We start from the raw sequence: 14,364 nt of genomic DNA, 5'->3' as shown, positions 1-14,364 counted from the left end.
ACCTAGCCAGGATGGTGACACCACTGTTCAGTACTGCATCTTCTTGTGTCACCTGGCTGCTTATTCAACCCACATAGAGCATAGTAACAACATGCTGGATAGATTTGTGCTATGAAATAGTCTGCATAGCCTTTTTATTTTTTGCTTGCAGGGGATTGTGGGAGAAGAATGCATATATCATTTTCATACAGTCACTTTTGATATCTTAAGATACATTAAGCCCCCGTTCACATCAACGCAGTTTGACAGGTCAAATCACATGACAAATTGCAACCTATTGCCGGTGTTCCGTGAGAATTACCTACCCTGTGAGAATTACCTACCCCTCGTCACTTCCGGCCAGAAGCATCTGAGCAGCGCAGCAGTGCGCATGCTCAGAGCCCCGGATACCTAATGGAAGAACAGAGGAGCTTACTAGTGCGCATGCGCACTAGTATAAAACGATCACGGTGTACCGTGAAAAAAACCTACCGACGCGGCGCTTACCTAAAACAGCTGTGCTGACATATGAGTCATCCCCGCTCCTGTCCCGGTCACTTCCCTGCTCTCGGCAAGTAAATATAAAAGCGGCTTTCGGCTCAGTGATTTATGTTTTCATACAGCCGCCGCCGCTTTTATATTTACTATCCGAGAGCAGGGTAGTGACCGGGACAGGAGCGGAGATCACTCGTATTTCAGCACAGCTGTTTTAATGTACCCGCTGCATTACATACAGTGCGGAGTACCGGAAGTGACGAGGGGTAGGTTTTTCTCACGGGTAGGTAATTCTCACGGAACACCGGCAATGGCAACATCCCATTTTCCAAAAATAGTACCTGCACTACTTTTGGCGACTTCGGGGGCTTCAGTAGACATTTGTGCATGAACCTGCACAGATGTCTTTTAAGTCACCCCCAAACGGGTTGCAATAAAGAAATTTGCTAGATTCCCCCATTAACACAGTCAGTGTTGATGGAGAGAATCCCTCCCGTGAAGCCATTGTGTTCTCTCGGTGGAGGAAGCCATCCCTGCCGGGAAAGCACAGTGATTGTTGCTAGCAGCTACAACAGCCGCCAGCAATAATCGCATGTAAAATCTGACAGGCTGGTTGTACCCAAGTTGATCGATCGATTTAACTTGGGTACATTCAGCTTGCCCATACATGGTTTAAATCTTGGCTGTTTCCTACTAAACTTGCCGAGATTTGAGCCGTTCATGGCCCAGCTTTATAAATGTTTTTAATAGCATTTTAGACATGCCGTGTGAATGGGAACACATAACAAACATAGTGGGGTTTTCTCAAATTTGACTGCAAAAGTAGAAATACACTTTAAGTATAGGATATTTTTTGGTTTGCCTGAGGATTGATTCCTGCTTTTTAACATGGACTATCTATCTTCTCTATAATTTATTGTTACCACTATTACTTCACTGTAATGCCATTTCCAGTAATTATCTGCAACATATTTGTACACTGGACTCTCTTGTACCTTCAAAGTTGTGTCTTAAGCTTAGGAGATGGATGTTGGAGTGAGAGTAGGATCCTGTTATTCTATGAATGTCTCTTCTGTAAAGCAGAACTTGTTTCTCACGAGAACTTTCCAATGCCCTGTCTTTAAAGAAACACTTGAATGTCTTTTTCAGTTGCCATTAGTTCTTAACTTTGTACATTTTCAAAATAGTATGTGTACAGGAGTCCTAATCCATTGTCTTGTGGGCCATGTGTGGGCTCTGAATCTCGGTGCCTGAATGCCTCCTGAACGATGTGGTCCAAACAGAGGTGAACTGTTTAGTTTACTTGATATGTCCACCATTACTATTACAGACATTGTATATGCAGTATGCAAAAGTGAGTTGATTTCCAATGGTTAACATTAGTAGAGTTGTGTTTTATTCATAGAACCCTTAGTTAAGAGGAGGGAAGTTAAAAAAAAAAAAACTAAAATACAGCAAATACAGATTAGTATGATGAGTTTACATGTAGCCAGTTCTTGGAGTTTGTTAGTGCCTCTCTGCAATATACTGCATAGAAATAAGAGCCAATGTTCTGTTGATTTCCTATATACTTTCTGTTTATTTGTGACATTCTAACAATCAATCTGAGATAAACTCACATTCAAATTGTGTATTTGTTTGGTGAACATAGCACACAAGCTGACAAAAATTGGGGATCCCTGATTGAAGCGGTATAGAACTGAAACCCAAAAATGTAAAATATTGCAGCTTACCGATCATTAGATGTGATGGCCGTAATAGTTTTCTTTTTTAGGCTTCTTTTCCCTCTGTTTTCACCTGGTGACCTGCCCAGTAACACATCTTCTGTATGCTGACTTTGGATGAATGAGAACAGGAGGGCACCTTTGGACAGCAGTATTGTCAGTCTGGGGGTCCGGGGGTAAAGGAGTGTTAAATGTCCTATTAGATTCAGCTACAGCAAACAGTTTTTTCTTCCTTTTGGCATAAAGGTTTTATGTAAATCAATAAAAGCTGATCATTTTAAGCATCCCTACCAGTGGTAAATCCCCATCCCTGTAACTGCAAGAGAGCTTTTCTGTTAAAAAACAGACTAAAGCCTCGCACACACGCGTCGAAATTCGGCAGGGAATTTTCGTCCGACGACCGATCTGCCGATTTTCGTATGATGCTTCCGATAACCGACTGCGACTTTTCGGCCGAAAAAAATCTGGTGTGCAGGCTATAAAATTTTTGTCCTCCGTCAAAACACGTCCGATTTTCGTGCAGTCAGTACAGATTTCGACAGGGAAAAATCTTATGAGCAAGACTGGGCATGCTCAGAGAAGAAAGAACACAAAGAAAGCAATCCAACACATGACATCACTTCTGAAGTAGAATTTTGTTGGGCGAGAAAATTCGTGTGCAGTCTAGGCACATTCCAACCAACAGACACCACTCTGGACAAAAGACGGATGAACGGTCGGCCGATAATCGTTGCGTGTGTACGGGGCTTTAATCCCGGTTCACATTTGTGCGATGCAGGAACGCTGCGAATATACAGCGTGATCCCACATCGCATTCGCACCTCTGGCAGTTCACACTGCCATATGCGATACGCAGGGGGTGTCAATTAAAAGTTAACGACACCCCCAGTTGCGATCGCATATTGCAGTGCGATCTGCAAGTTTGCACAGAATCGGATCGCACTAGTGTGAATCACTATGTGATCAGATTCTGCTGCGGATGAAAAAAAGCCTCATGTGCGAGTTTATTGCGGATGCAGTGCGAATTCAGCCATACAAAGGGTATGGCTGAAATTCGCACCGCACATGAGATTGCATGTATTTAGGAGCAGTGCGCTCCAAATTACATGCGATCTCCGCAATCGCACAAATGTGAACCGGCCCTTACTGGCTGGATCCCCAGATGAAAATTGAAACAAGAAAGCCTAAAAAGGAAAACTAATGCAGCCATTACATCGAAGAACTGCTGTGCTACAATATAATAAAATGTTTTTCTTTTGGGTTTATTACTGCTTTAATCTAGTGCCCAGTGATTTGCCAAATCCTTGTGATTGTTAGTGTTCAGGCAAGGATACATTTGTTATGCCAGCAGGTTGGCTTGGCTTAGTCAGTCAATCTAAAGCTGGCCATAGAAATGCTATCTAGCAGTGTGGTTCATCAGCCAAATAGACCAGATTGTGTGCGTGGAAGAAAGGAGGGAAATGCTGAAAAATTGTGAATAAACGTATACCCATTTTTACTTATTTGCTTTGAAAACACTGTTACTATTTAAACTTGTTTTCAGTGGGATTTGTATCTTGTGGAATATTGTACATATTAAAAATGATGACTACAAATCTGTAATTTTTTTTTTGTCCAAATGTATATTTTCAGCGATAAATGTTATAGTAGATAAATGTTATGATAATTTAGGTGTTATCCTTAAAGTGATTGTAAAGCTTCTGATTTTATTTTTTAAAAATGGCAAACATGGTATACTTACCTGCTCTGTGCAGTAATTTTGTACAGAGCCGCTCCAATCCTCCTCCTCCTTTTTGGTTCCCCCACCAGTGGTTCTGTCTACTTTCCCTGCCGACTGCCCCAATAGCAAGCCTCACAAACAGAGCACGGCTCCACCCCCATTATTTCCTCATTGGCTGTGATTGACAGAAGCAGGAGCCAACAGCTCTGTGTGAGCTAACAAGAATAGAGAGACCTGGCAGAGCCGCTGCTTTCATGCACATTGCTGGATCGAAATTAGGCTCAGGTAAGTATAAGGGGAAGCTGGGGGGGGAGGAGCAACACACAGAAGGTTTTTTTATACCTGAAAATGGATGTACACCCTCACAATATACCCAGTGAAGTGAATAGCCTCAGATGATACACGGAGATGAGACAAATCTTCCAACATAAGTTTTATACGTATATCTGCTGTCTTTAGCCTTCTATATTCTTTAGAATGTGCACACCATGTTACAATTTTTTTTGCTGTTTCAGCACTGGGGGTGGAGAATTTGCATACACTGTGTGACAGCTGATTGGAGGAATGGTAACCCCCCCCCCCCCATCTCCACATAGGCAGAGGAACGAATAAACTTGCAGAGCTGTGCTGTGAATAGACAAGCTCTCTGCTTTTATGTCTCTTCCCAGACACACTTTTAGCTGCTTTTATCTCCTGTGTCGGAGAACTTTTCAGAAGTTATCATGCTGATAACAGATAACTGAGCAGCACGGAGTCCGCCGACGGAGGCGGACCGTGTGAAAGAGCCCTTATTCACCTCATAGAGCAAAGGTTTCAAACTCAACCACTCAGAGCTTAGTCTCAGGTGGATGACCAAGTATTGCGTCACACCAATCATTTACCAGGGCCCCAAAACTCCATACACTTTCTCCAGTCTTACAGATTCTACCGAGTTGGATCCTGATTTGCCTACCCATGAAGAGGTGGACCTGGAATAAAGGGAACCTGGTGGCAGTATTAGAGGAGACTTTGGAAGAATTTTATCCCCATACTCTTACACCTGAAGTGGCATCTTCACAAAACATACATGCAGTGATGGACATGCTCACCTCTGATGTGCGTAAAAGCCCTGGCTTTGCCACACTTGTTTCTCACTATGCCCTTTTGGGTACAGAGACCTGCAAACTCTAAAAAGACATACCTGTTCATTAACAAACAGAACTGGCTCCAAAGAAATGCTGGTAGGTTAATTGGATCCTGTCTAAATTGGCCCCAGTATGTATGAATGTAAGTTAGGGACTTTAGATTGTAAGCTCCTTGAGGACAGGGACTGATGTGAATGTATATCAGTGTTAATTTTGGCAGCAAATATCAATTTAGTTTTAGTCTTAGGACTAAAATGGCATTTTAGTTTTAGTCCTATTTTAGTCTTCTGCAAGTGTTTTAGTTTTAGTCGTATTTAGTCGACTAAAACTTCAGTATATTTTAGTCGACTAAAACGCCCTACATTTTAGTTGACTAAAACTCATTTTAGTCATCTATAATCAAATGGGTGTAGTTCAATTGTAATTTGTAATGCATTATTTAAGCATTTCTCTACAATTTCCAAACTCATTATATACTACTGCTGGTCCTGGAGTGAAAAATCTAATATGTTATTATTTATGCTTTGAGCATGCACCAGTGTTTATTTTTGGCAGCAAATTTCGATTTAGTTTTAGTTATAGTCTTTTGACTAAAATGCCATTTTACTTTTAGTCGTATTTTAGTCTTAAGACTAAAATGCCATTTTAGTTTTAGTCGTATTTTAGTCATCTGAATTGTGTTAGTCGACGAAAACGTTTTAGTCGGTTTTAGTCGACGAAATTAACACTGATGTATATGTAAAGCGCTGTGTAAATTGACGTCGCTTTATAAGTACCTAAAATAAATAAATTGGCAATTTATGATGGATGGCTCATCCTAGAGATTTCCACTCCTTCCAAAGTTACTGCTTGGCTCTATCCAGTGGTAAAAGAGTCCTCCAAATAAGTGGTCTGTCCGTAATTGATACTGCTCTTTCAGTCTTAAAGGCTAAGTTGACCTTCAAAGAAAAAAAATAAAATCACATATGCATATATTTTTGCAGGAAAACAATGTAACAAGGGGAACACCTAACATCCATAGGCATCCAAGATGCCTTTCTGCATGTCCCCATTTATCCACCACATGAGTGTTTTTTCTCTGCAGTCCAAGAAAATAAATCCCAGTTTGTTGCAGTGCCTTTTGTATTATTCTCTGCTCTGAGTTTTCACAAAGGTCCTAGCGCCTCTTCTTGCTATTCTAATGCCTCGTACACACGCAACGATTATCGGCCGACCGATCGGCTGTCTTTTGTCCAGTGTTGCTGTGTTGGTTGAAATGTGCTCTAGACTGCACACAAATTTTCTTGGCCAACAAAAACCAACTTCAGAAGTGATGTCATGTGCTGGTTAACTTTCCCTATGTTTTTTCTTCTCTGAGCATGCCCAGTCTTGCTCATCTGAATTTTGTCTGCCGAAATCTGTACTGACTGACGGAAAATCGGCCGTTCTGTTGACGACCAACAAAAATTGTATAGCATGCACACCAGATTTTGTTCGGCCGAAAAGTCGGAGTCGGTTGTCGGAAGCATCATACTAACAAGCCGACAATCGGCCGATCGGACGTTGGCCGAAAATTCACGGCCAACAATCGTTGCGTGTGTACGAGGCATTAGAACTCATAGCACCCAGGTCACAAGTTACCTGGAAGATCTTCTCCCTTCCAGCCATCTGCCAACATCCACAGGAAAATTCAAACACTGCAGGCGTTTAGTTGGGTAATTAACTTCCAGAAATCTGCTCTCCAACCCTCATTTTGCCTAGAATAGTTGGGTCTGATCCTGAATACATCGCAAGCAAAGGTTTTTTTTTTTCAGAGAAGAAAATTCTCTCTCTCAGAACTCATCAACAGGAATTAAAGTCCGAGAGACATCCCTCAGGGAGATTTTTCATGACAGTTCTAATCCTTACAGGCTGTTCTATTCATTTAATTCCATTTGAGAGCGCTCCAGCACATCTTGTTGACATGGAACAAGCACACTTCTTCTCTCAAACTACCCATGCTCCTGTCCAGCCAAGCAAAGAACTCTCTAGCTCGGTGGATCTCTAGCCCAGTCTTAACAAAAAAGGAGCTTGTGGAGGAATCAAATTTATTTTCTTCCACCATGGGTCCGGGGTCTATGAAAACTTATGGCACTTTTCCCTGAAAGTACCGGCTTGGCTCCACTCGGCACTGCTTGGCCCTGCTCGGCTCAGTTTGCTTTTCCACTGCGTGGTATGAGTCGGCACGTTTCAGCACTGTATAGGCTCTACTCGGCTCGGTTTGCTTTTCCACTAAAGTAGTAAGTGGGTGGGATTACAACGATTCTCTGACCAATCCGGGGCTAGTAGTGACAAACAATCAAGGCTGAATGCAAAGGATTGTGGGATATGGCTCTAAGAGCCAAGTAGAGCCTATACAGTGCTGAAACGTGCCAACTCGTACCATGCAGTGGAAAAGCAAACTGAGCCGAGCTGGGCCAAGCAGGGCCGAGTGGAGCCGAGCCGGTACTTGCAGTGGAAAAGTGCAATTCTAGACCCCAGGTCTCTCCATTAAGGCTACATTCACACCTGAGCGTAGCGTTTTTCGCGCGTTTTTTACCGCGATTTTTGCGGCGTTTTTTACCGCGATTTTACCGCGATTTTTACCGCGATTTTTGTGCAGGCGTTTTTAGATTGAATAGAGATCAATGGAAAACGCCTGTAATCTGCCCAAAAAGAAGCTCATGTACTTTTTTGAGCGTTGGGCGTTTTGTATACAGCGTCAAAACGCTCAGATGTAAACAGGGGCCATTGAAATAAATAGGATTTGTCTTGTTGGGCGTTTTGAGAGCTGATCCTAGAGCAGAAAAACGCCCCAAAAACGCCCCAAAACGCCTAGATGTGAACGGAGCCTAAGAGTACCTGTCACAAGAATATTTTTATTCCCTGTCACAGCAATAAAAGTGATAAAAAAAAATTGTAAAGTGACAGTGTAAAAATAAATTAATAATAGTTAAAAAAATGTAAGTGCCCCCGTACTGATTTTTACATGGGAACAAAGTGCCAGAAAAGGCCTGGTCAGGAAGTGGTTAATGTCTTCATGATCTGGTTGGCATTGCTGTAAAAAAAAAAAAAAAAGTTGCTGATGAGGACTTGCTTCTTCCTCCATTGAGAAACATTCTTACATTTGTGCCTGATCTGTGAATGGGGGAATGTGTGATGAGTCACGGGATTCTCTCCTCCATTCACAGATCATGTTACAGGCAGTGAAAGCAATGAAAGAATGTTTCTCAACGGAGGAGGAGGGGCACTTCCTCGCCGGGAACCTTTTTTTTTTTTTTTTTTTTTACATCAGCTCCACAGAAGACCCAATGATTTTATATATTGGGGAAGGGGGCCGGCATAGTCCGCACTCTTGATGAGTGCCTGTCACAAGTCTGTTGGCTCTAATAACCCCCAATACAGTGGAAGATTATGGGGGTGGAAAGAGGAAGGATCAGAGGAGGAAGATTTCCACGAATGCAGGAGCCAGCAATCACAAGGGCCACTGTAGGTAATGCGCCTTGTGCTGATTTTTATTATTGGTGACCAAACTGAGGCTTTAACCACTTCAATACCAGGCACTTTCACCCCCTTCCTGCCCAGGCCAATTTTCCCCTTTTAGCGCTGTTGCATTTTGGATGACAATTGCACGGTCATGCAACACTGTACCAAAACCAAATTTATGTCATTTTTTCCCACAAATAGAGCTTTCTTTTGGTGGTATTTGATCACTGCAAGGTTTTTTCTTTTTTGCTAAACAAATAAAAAAAGATCGAAAAGTTTGAAAAAAAAATGTTTTTTTGTTTGTGATACAATTTTGTAAATAGATATGTTTTTTCCTGCACTGATGAGGCCGCACTGACAGGCACTGATGAGGAGGTACTAATATGCGGCACTGATAGGCAGAACTGATATGTGGCACTGATAGGTAGCACTGATATGCAGCATTGGTGAGCACTGATAGCCGGCACTGCTGGGCACTGATAGGCGGCATTGATAGGCACTGATAGGGAGGGCACTGGCGGGCTCCCTGAGCCCTGATTACCATCCCTGGTGGCCATCCCTGGGGTCATGGGTGGGCATCCCTGGGGTCATGGGTGGGCATCCCTGGTGGTTCTAGTGGCACCCCCCCCCCCCCCCAAGAGTCTGCACTGGTAATCAATGATCTGATTACCAGTGCAGACCCCCCCCCCCCCCGTCAGGAGAGCCGCAGATGGGCTCTCCTCTACTCGTGCCTGTCAGGCACGAACTAAGGAAAGCCGATCAACGGCTCTTCCTGTGTGACACGCCGCATCACCGATCGCCGCTCTGCGTGCCCCCCGGGGTGTGCGCAGAGCGCATTATCCTGCAGCCGCCATATGATGTGCGGTCAAGATAATGCAACCACCTTCCCGCCGTCCTTTGCCTATAGGGCGGGCGGGAAGTGTTTAAAAGAGAAGTATGGGAATTTTTTTTTTTTTGTGGAATTATCCTTTACTGGTGGATGCAGCATCAGTCCCCCCCCCCCTCCCCCTCCCCCCATTCTAAGTCTGTGATCAAACACTGGTGACTGTCATTGTCTGCACTTACTAGAGTGCTGTTCTGTGGAGGGGTCGGGAGGGTCCAGCTTAGGATCTCAGGGGCATGTGGGTGGATCCCGACCATATGGTCACAATCTTTCCTGAGCCTGGAGCAGCTCTGTGACGTCAGCCGACAGCTGCCTTCAGATCACTGTCTGCTGAAAATGGTTCACAGGTGTGCAGAACAAACTGTCCATAGGAGAAGTACAGCAAAACGAGCTTTGGCTGTACTTCTCCTTTAATTACAGGTAAATTGTTTTTCAAGATAAATTGCAATCAGACCTACAACAACCTGGTTAGGTCAACAAAAATTCTCCATCAAGCTCTTCCTGCTAAAGAAGACCTTCCCTGCTGTCCACAATGCAGAACCTGCCTCCAATCAGGAGGAAACTTCCTGTCCGACAATTCCAGGAGTGTCAAATCCCTGCATCCTCCACATCAGTGCACTATGTATGTAGGTGTGAGTGGAAGGAACCACTCAGAAATGTGGGGGACACAAGAGAACACCATCCCCCATTGGAGACATTTCTGAACAGATTTTACTGAACGTTTCTGCTTCATCAATGCAGCCAATAAAAGAAAACCCTTCTCCATAACAAGGAATAAGTCCCTGGCTTTATGGAGAGGGAAGTGATGTCACTCTGTCACTTCCTGCTATCAGGGACAATGACATCGGGTGAGTTTGGATGTTTCTTGTATGGTGATAGGTCGGGCACGGCTCACACACTGACCAATCATCCTTTACTTCCACTACTTCTGCACGGTTATGGGTTGGGGTTGTATAGACAGCAGGGGATTCCGTCCCTGTGGCTGGGTGGGTGTGTGATTGGTCGGCTGTACTTCTATATGATGGGCTCTATCAGCCGCCCCCCCGTGTAGCCGTGCAGGGATTCTCAGGTGTACTGTACTGCCGAAAGTGCAGATCAGTACGGACAGGTCAGGAACCGCTCTGACCAATGACAGCTCACTCCTACTTCATGTCCCAGAGGTCACAGGAGGCGTGTCTATGGTGGGCGGAGCTGTTTCCTTCCCCCGCCCCACCTGTCCAACACTGTCACAATTGGAGCTGGTGATTGGGGGTGTGTGGCATAGTAATGGCTGGAAGGGGCGGGCGGAGGAGCGTTGCTATGGGTGGCAGGCTGTGCGCTTCATCGGCCCAGACCGGGCTTCCTGCGCGCCATTTTCGAACCGCTTCTTCGCCCGCCGCTGTGTCCTCTGCCCAGTGCCAGCTTCCTGAGCATGTCTCCTAGCAACCGCTCGCCGGACACTAGGAGGAAGACCGGAGCGCTGTGACCTGCTGGACTCCCCACTGCCTGCTGTGTAAGTGACCGGGGTGTCCCCTCAGCTGTTACCTGCTGGACCCCCCACTGCCTGCTGTGTAAGTGACCGGGGTGTCCCCTCAGCTGTTACCTGCTGGACCCCCCACTGCCTGCTGTGTAAGTGACCGGGGTGTCCTCTCAGCTGTCCCACGCCGGACCCTCCGCATAGGGCTGGGCGATATGGCTGAAAACTGTATCACGATATCAGTGTTTCATATTGGTCGATATCGATAATTATTGATATTTTTTATTACCCATTTAAAATAAGGACCCTAGGGTGAGAATGCAGGGCGGCGGGCATGGTACAGGAGAATGCAGGGCGGCGGGCATGGTACAGGAGAATGCAGGGTGACTGGCATGGTGCAGGAGAATGCAGGGCACTGGCATGGTGCAGGAGAATGCAGGGCACTGGCATGGTGCAGGAGAATGTAGGGCACTGGCATGGTGCAGGAGAATGCAGGGCACTGGCATGGTGCAGGAGAATGCAGGGCACTGGCATGGTGCAGGAGAATGCAGGGCACTGGCATGGTGCAGGAGAATGCAGGGCACTGGCATGGTACAAGAGGATCCGGGGTTGTGGGCATACTACAGGAGATGCAGTGCTGTGGGCATGGTACAGGTAGACCATGCCCGCAGCACTGCATCCCTTGTAGTGTGCCCGCAGCCCTGCATAATGGCAGGTAGTGAAGCTGTTTCACTTACCTGTTCCAGAGGCGCCTTCATTTTAAAAATGGCGCCGCCACGTCATTGCGCACGCGCCGCCAGCGCTCATGTAATTTCAGCTATTCCCGGCCTCTCCCGAGCGGCGCGTGCGTGGTGACATGTATGCGACGGGCGGCGCCAATTTTAAAGCTTAAACCCGTCGGAGCGGACTTTTCGTTTTATCGTTCAAAGTCTTTTATTGCTATCGAAAATGTCACTATCGTGATACATATCGGTATCGTTTTATCGCCCAGCCCTACCTCCGCACTCCTCTCCTACATATGCTGTCCCACGCCGGACCCTCCGCACTCCTCTCCTACACATGCTGTCCCATGCCGGACCCTCCACACTCCTCTCCTACACATGCTGTCCCATGCCGGACCCTCCACACTCCTCTCCTACACATGCTGTCCTATGCCGGACCCTCCGCACTCCTCTCCTACACATGCTGTCCCACGCCGGACCCTCCACACTCCTCTCCTACACATGCTGTCCTATGCCGGACCCTCCGCACTCCTCTCCTACACATGCCGGACCCTCCACACTCCTCTCCTACACATGCCGTCCCGTGTCCCTTCAGGGTCCAGCATGGGACAGCATGTGTAGGAGAGGAGTGTGCAGGGTCCAGCATGGGACAGCATGTGTAGGAGAGGAGTGCGGAGGGTCTGGCATGGGACAGCATGTGTAGGAGAGGAGTACGGAGGGTCCGGCACGGGACAGCATATGTAGGAGAGGAGTGCGGAGGGTCCGGCATGGGACAGCATGTGTAGGAGAGGAGCGCGGAGGGTCCGGCATGGGACAGCATGTGTAGGAGAGGAGCGCGGAGGGTCCGGCATGGGACAGCATGTGTAGGAGAGGAGCGCGGAGGGTCCGGCATGGGACAGCATGTGTAGGAGAGGAGTGCGGAGGGTCCGGCATGGGGCAGCATGTGTAGGAGAGGAGAGCGGAGGGTCCGGCATGGGACAGCATGTGTAGGAGAGGAGCGCGGAGGGTCCGGCATGGGACAGCATGTGTAGGAGAGGAGCGTGGAGGGTCCGGCATGTGTAGGAGAGGAGTGCGGAGGGTCCGGCATGGGACAGCATGTGTAGGAGAGGAGTGCGGAGGGTCCGGCATGGGACAGCATGTGTAGGAGAGGAGTGCGGAGGGTCCGGCATGGGACAGCATGTGTAGGAGAGGAGTGCGGAGGGTCCAGCATGGGACAGCATGTGTAGGAGAGGAGCGCTGAGGGTCCGGCATGGGACAGCATGTGTAGGAGAGGAGTGCGGAGGGTCCGGCATGTGTAGGAGAGGAGTGCGGAGGGTCCGGCATGGGACAGCATGTGTAGGAGAGGAGTACGGAGGGTCCAGCATGGGACAGCATATGTAGGAGAGGAGTGCGGAGGGTCCGGCATGGGACCGCATGTGTAGGAGAGGAGCGCGGAGGGTCCGGCATGGGACAGCATGTGTAGGAGAGGAGCGCGGAGGGTCCGGCATGGGACAGCATGTGTAGGAGAGGAGCGCGGAGGGTCCGGCATGGGACAGCATGTGTAGGAGAGGAGCGCGGAGGGTCCAGCATGGGACAGCATGTGTAGGAGAGGAGTGCGGAGGGTCCGGCATGGGACAGCATGTGTAGGAGAGGAGTGCGGAGGGTCCAGCATGGGACAGCATGTGTAGGAGAGGAGTGCGGAGGGTTCCAGCATGGGACAGCATGTGTAGGAGAGGAGTGCGGAGGGTCCGGCATGGGACAGCATGTGTAGGAGAGGAGTGCGGAGGGTCCAGCATGGGACAGCATGTGTAGGAGAGGAGCGCGGAGGGTCCAGCATGGGACAGCATGTGTAGGAGAGGAGTGCGGAGGGTTCCAGCATGGGACAGCATGTGCAGGAGAGGAGCGCGGAGGGTCCGGCATGGGACAGCATGTGTAGGAGAGGAGTGCGGAGGGTCCAGCATGGGACAGCATGTGTAGGAGAGGAGCGCCGAGGGTCCGGCATGGGACAGCATGTGTAGGAGAGGAGTGCGGAGGGTCCAGCATGGGACAGCATGTGTAGGAGAGGAGCGCGGAGGGTCCGGCATGTGTAGGAGAGGAGTGCGGAGGGTCCGGCATGGGCAGAAAAAAAGCTATACTGGAAGGGACCAGTAGACAAAAAAGAGAGCCTTTTGAGGATGGATAATGAAACCACAGGGTCACGAGTTGGTCAAATAGAATGTGTTTTATTGGTGTAAATAATACACAATTTTAGACTATGGTTCAAGCAGAGGAGTACAGAGGTTTGGTTAGTGCAAATAAGGTGTATATAGAGTAACACTTGTGGTGTAACCAACGTAGTGAGAGGTGGTAAAAATAATCAAGTCATGTGATCAACAATACGATGCAGTAAGATGTATAAGTTTACATATAGATTGCAATGAATCAAGCAGTACAGTACAATAAGATGTATAAGGCTGGCCATACATGTTCAACTTTTGTTGTACAATTTTCTGTCAGATCCACCACAAACCACATAATGTGAGGTCAAAGCTAAACAACATTTTCACTTGTATCCAATTGGGCAGGCCTTTGTACTACATGCTTGAAGGTAAATTTCAAGAAAATTGTATCGTGTATGGCCAGCCTAAGTTACATATAGATTGCAATGAATCAATTGGACGTCTGTTGGGGGGGTGGCACTGGTAGAGAGATCCCTCAGGCTTGGTGCCTAGAATAAACCGTGTGGATAATCGGTATGAGGGGGAACATAGGTAACCAGTGTCAATGACAGGACTATGGTACGCACGGGCTGGAAGTGCC

Source organism: Pelophylax lessonae (assembly GCF_965119305.1).
Source record: "Pelophylax lessonae genome assembly, chromosome: 1".
NCBI lineage: Eukaryota > Metazoa > Chordata > Amphibia > Anura > Ranidae > Pelophylax > Pelophylax lessonae.
The sequence above is the reverse complement of the archived record's forward strand: the minus strand, read 5'-3'. Positions refer to the sequence as shown.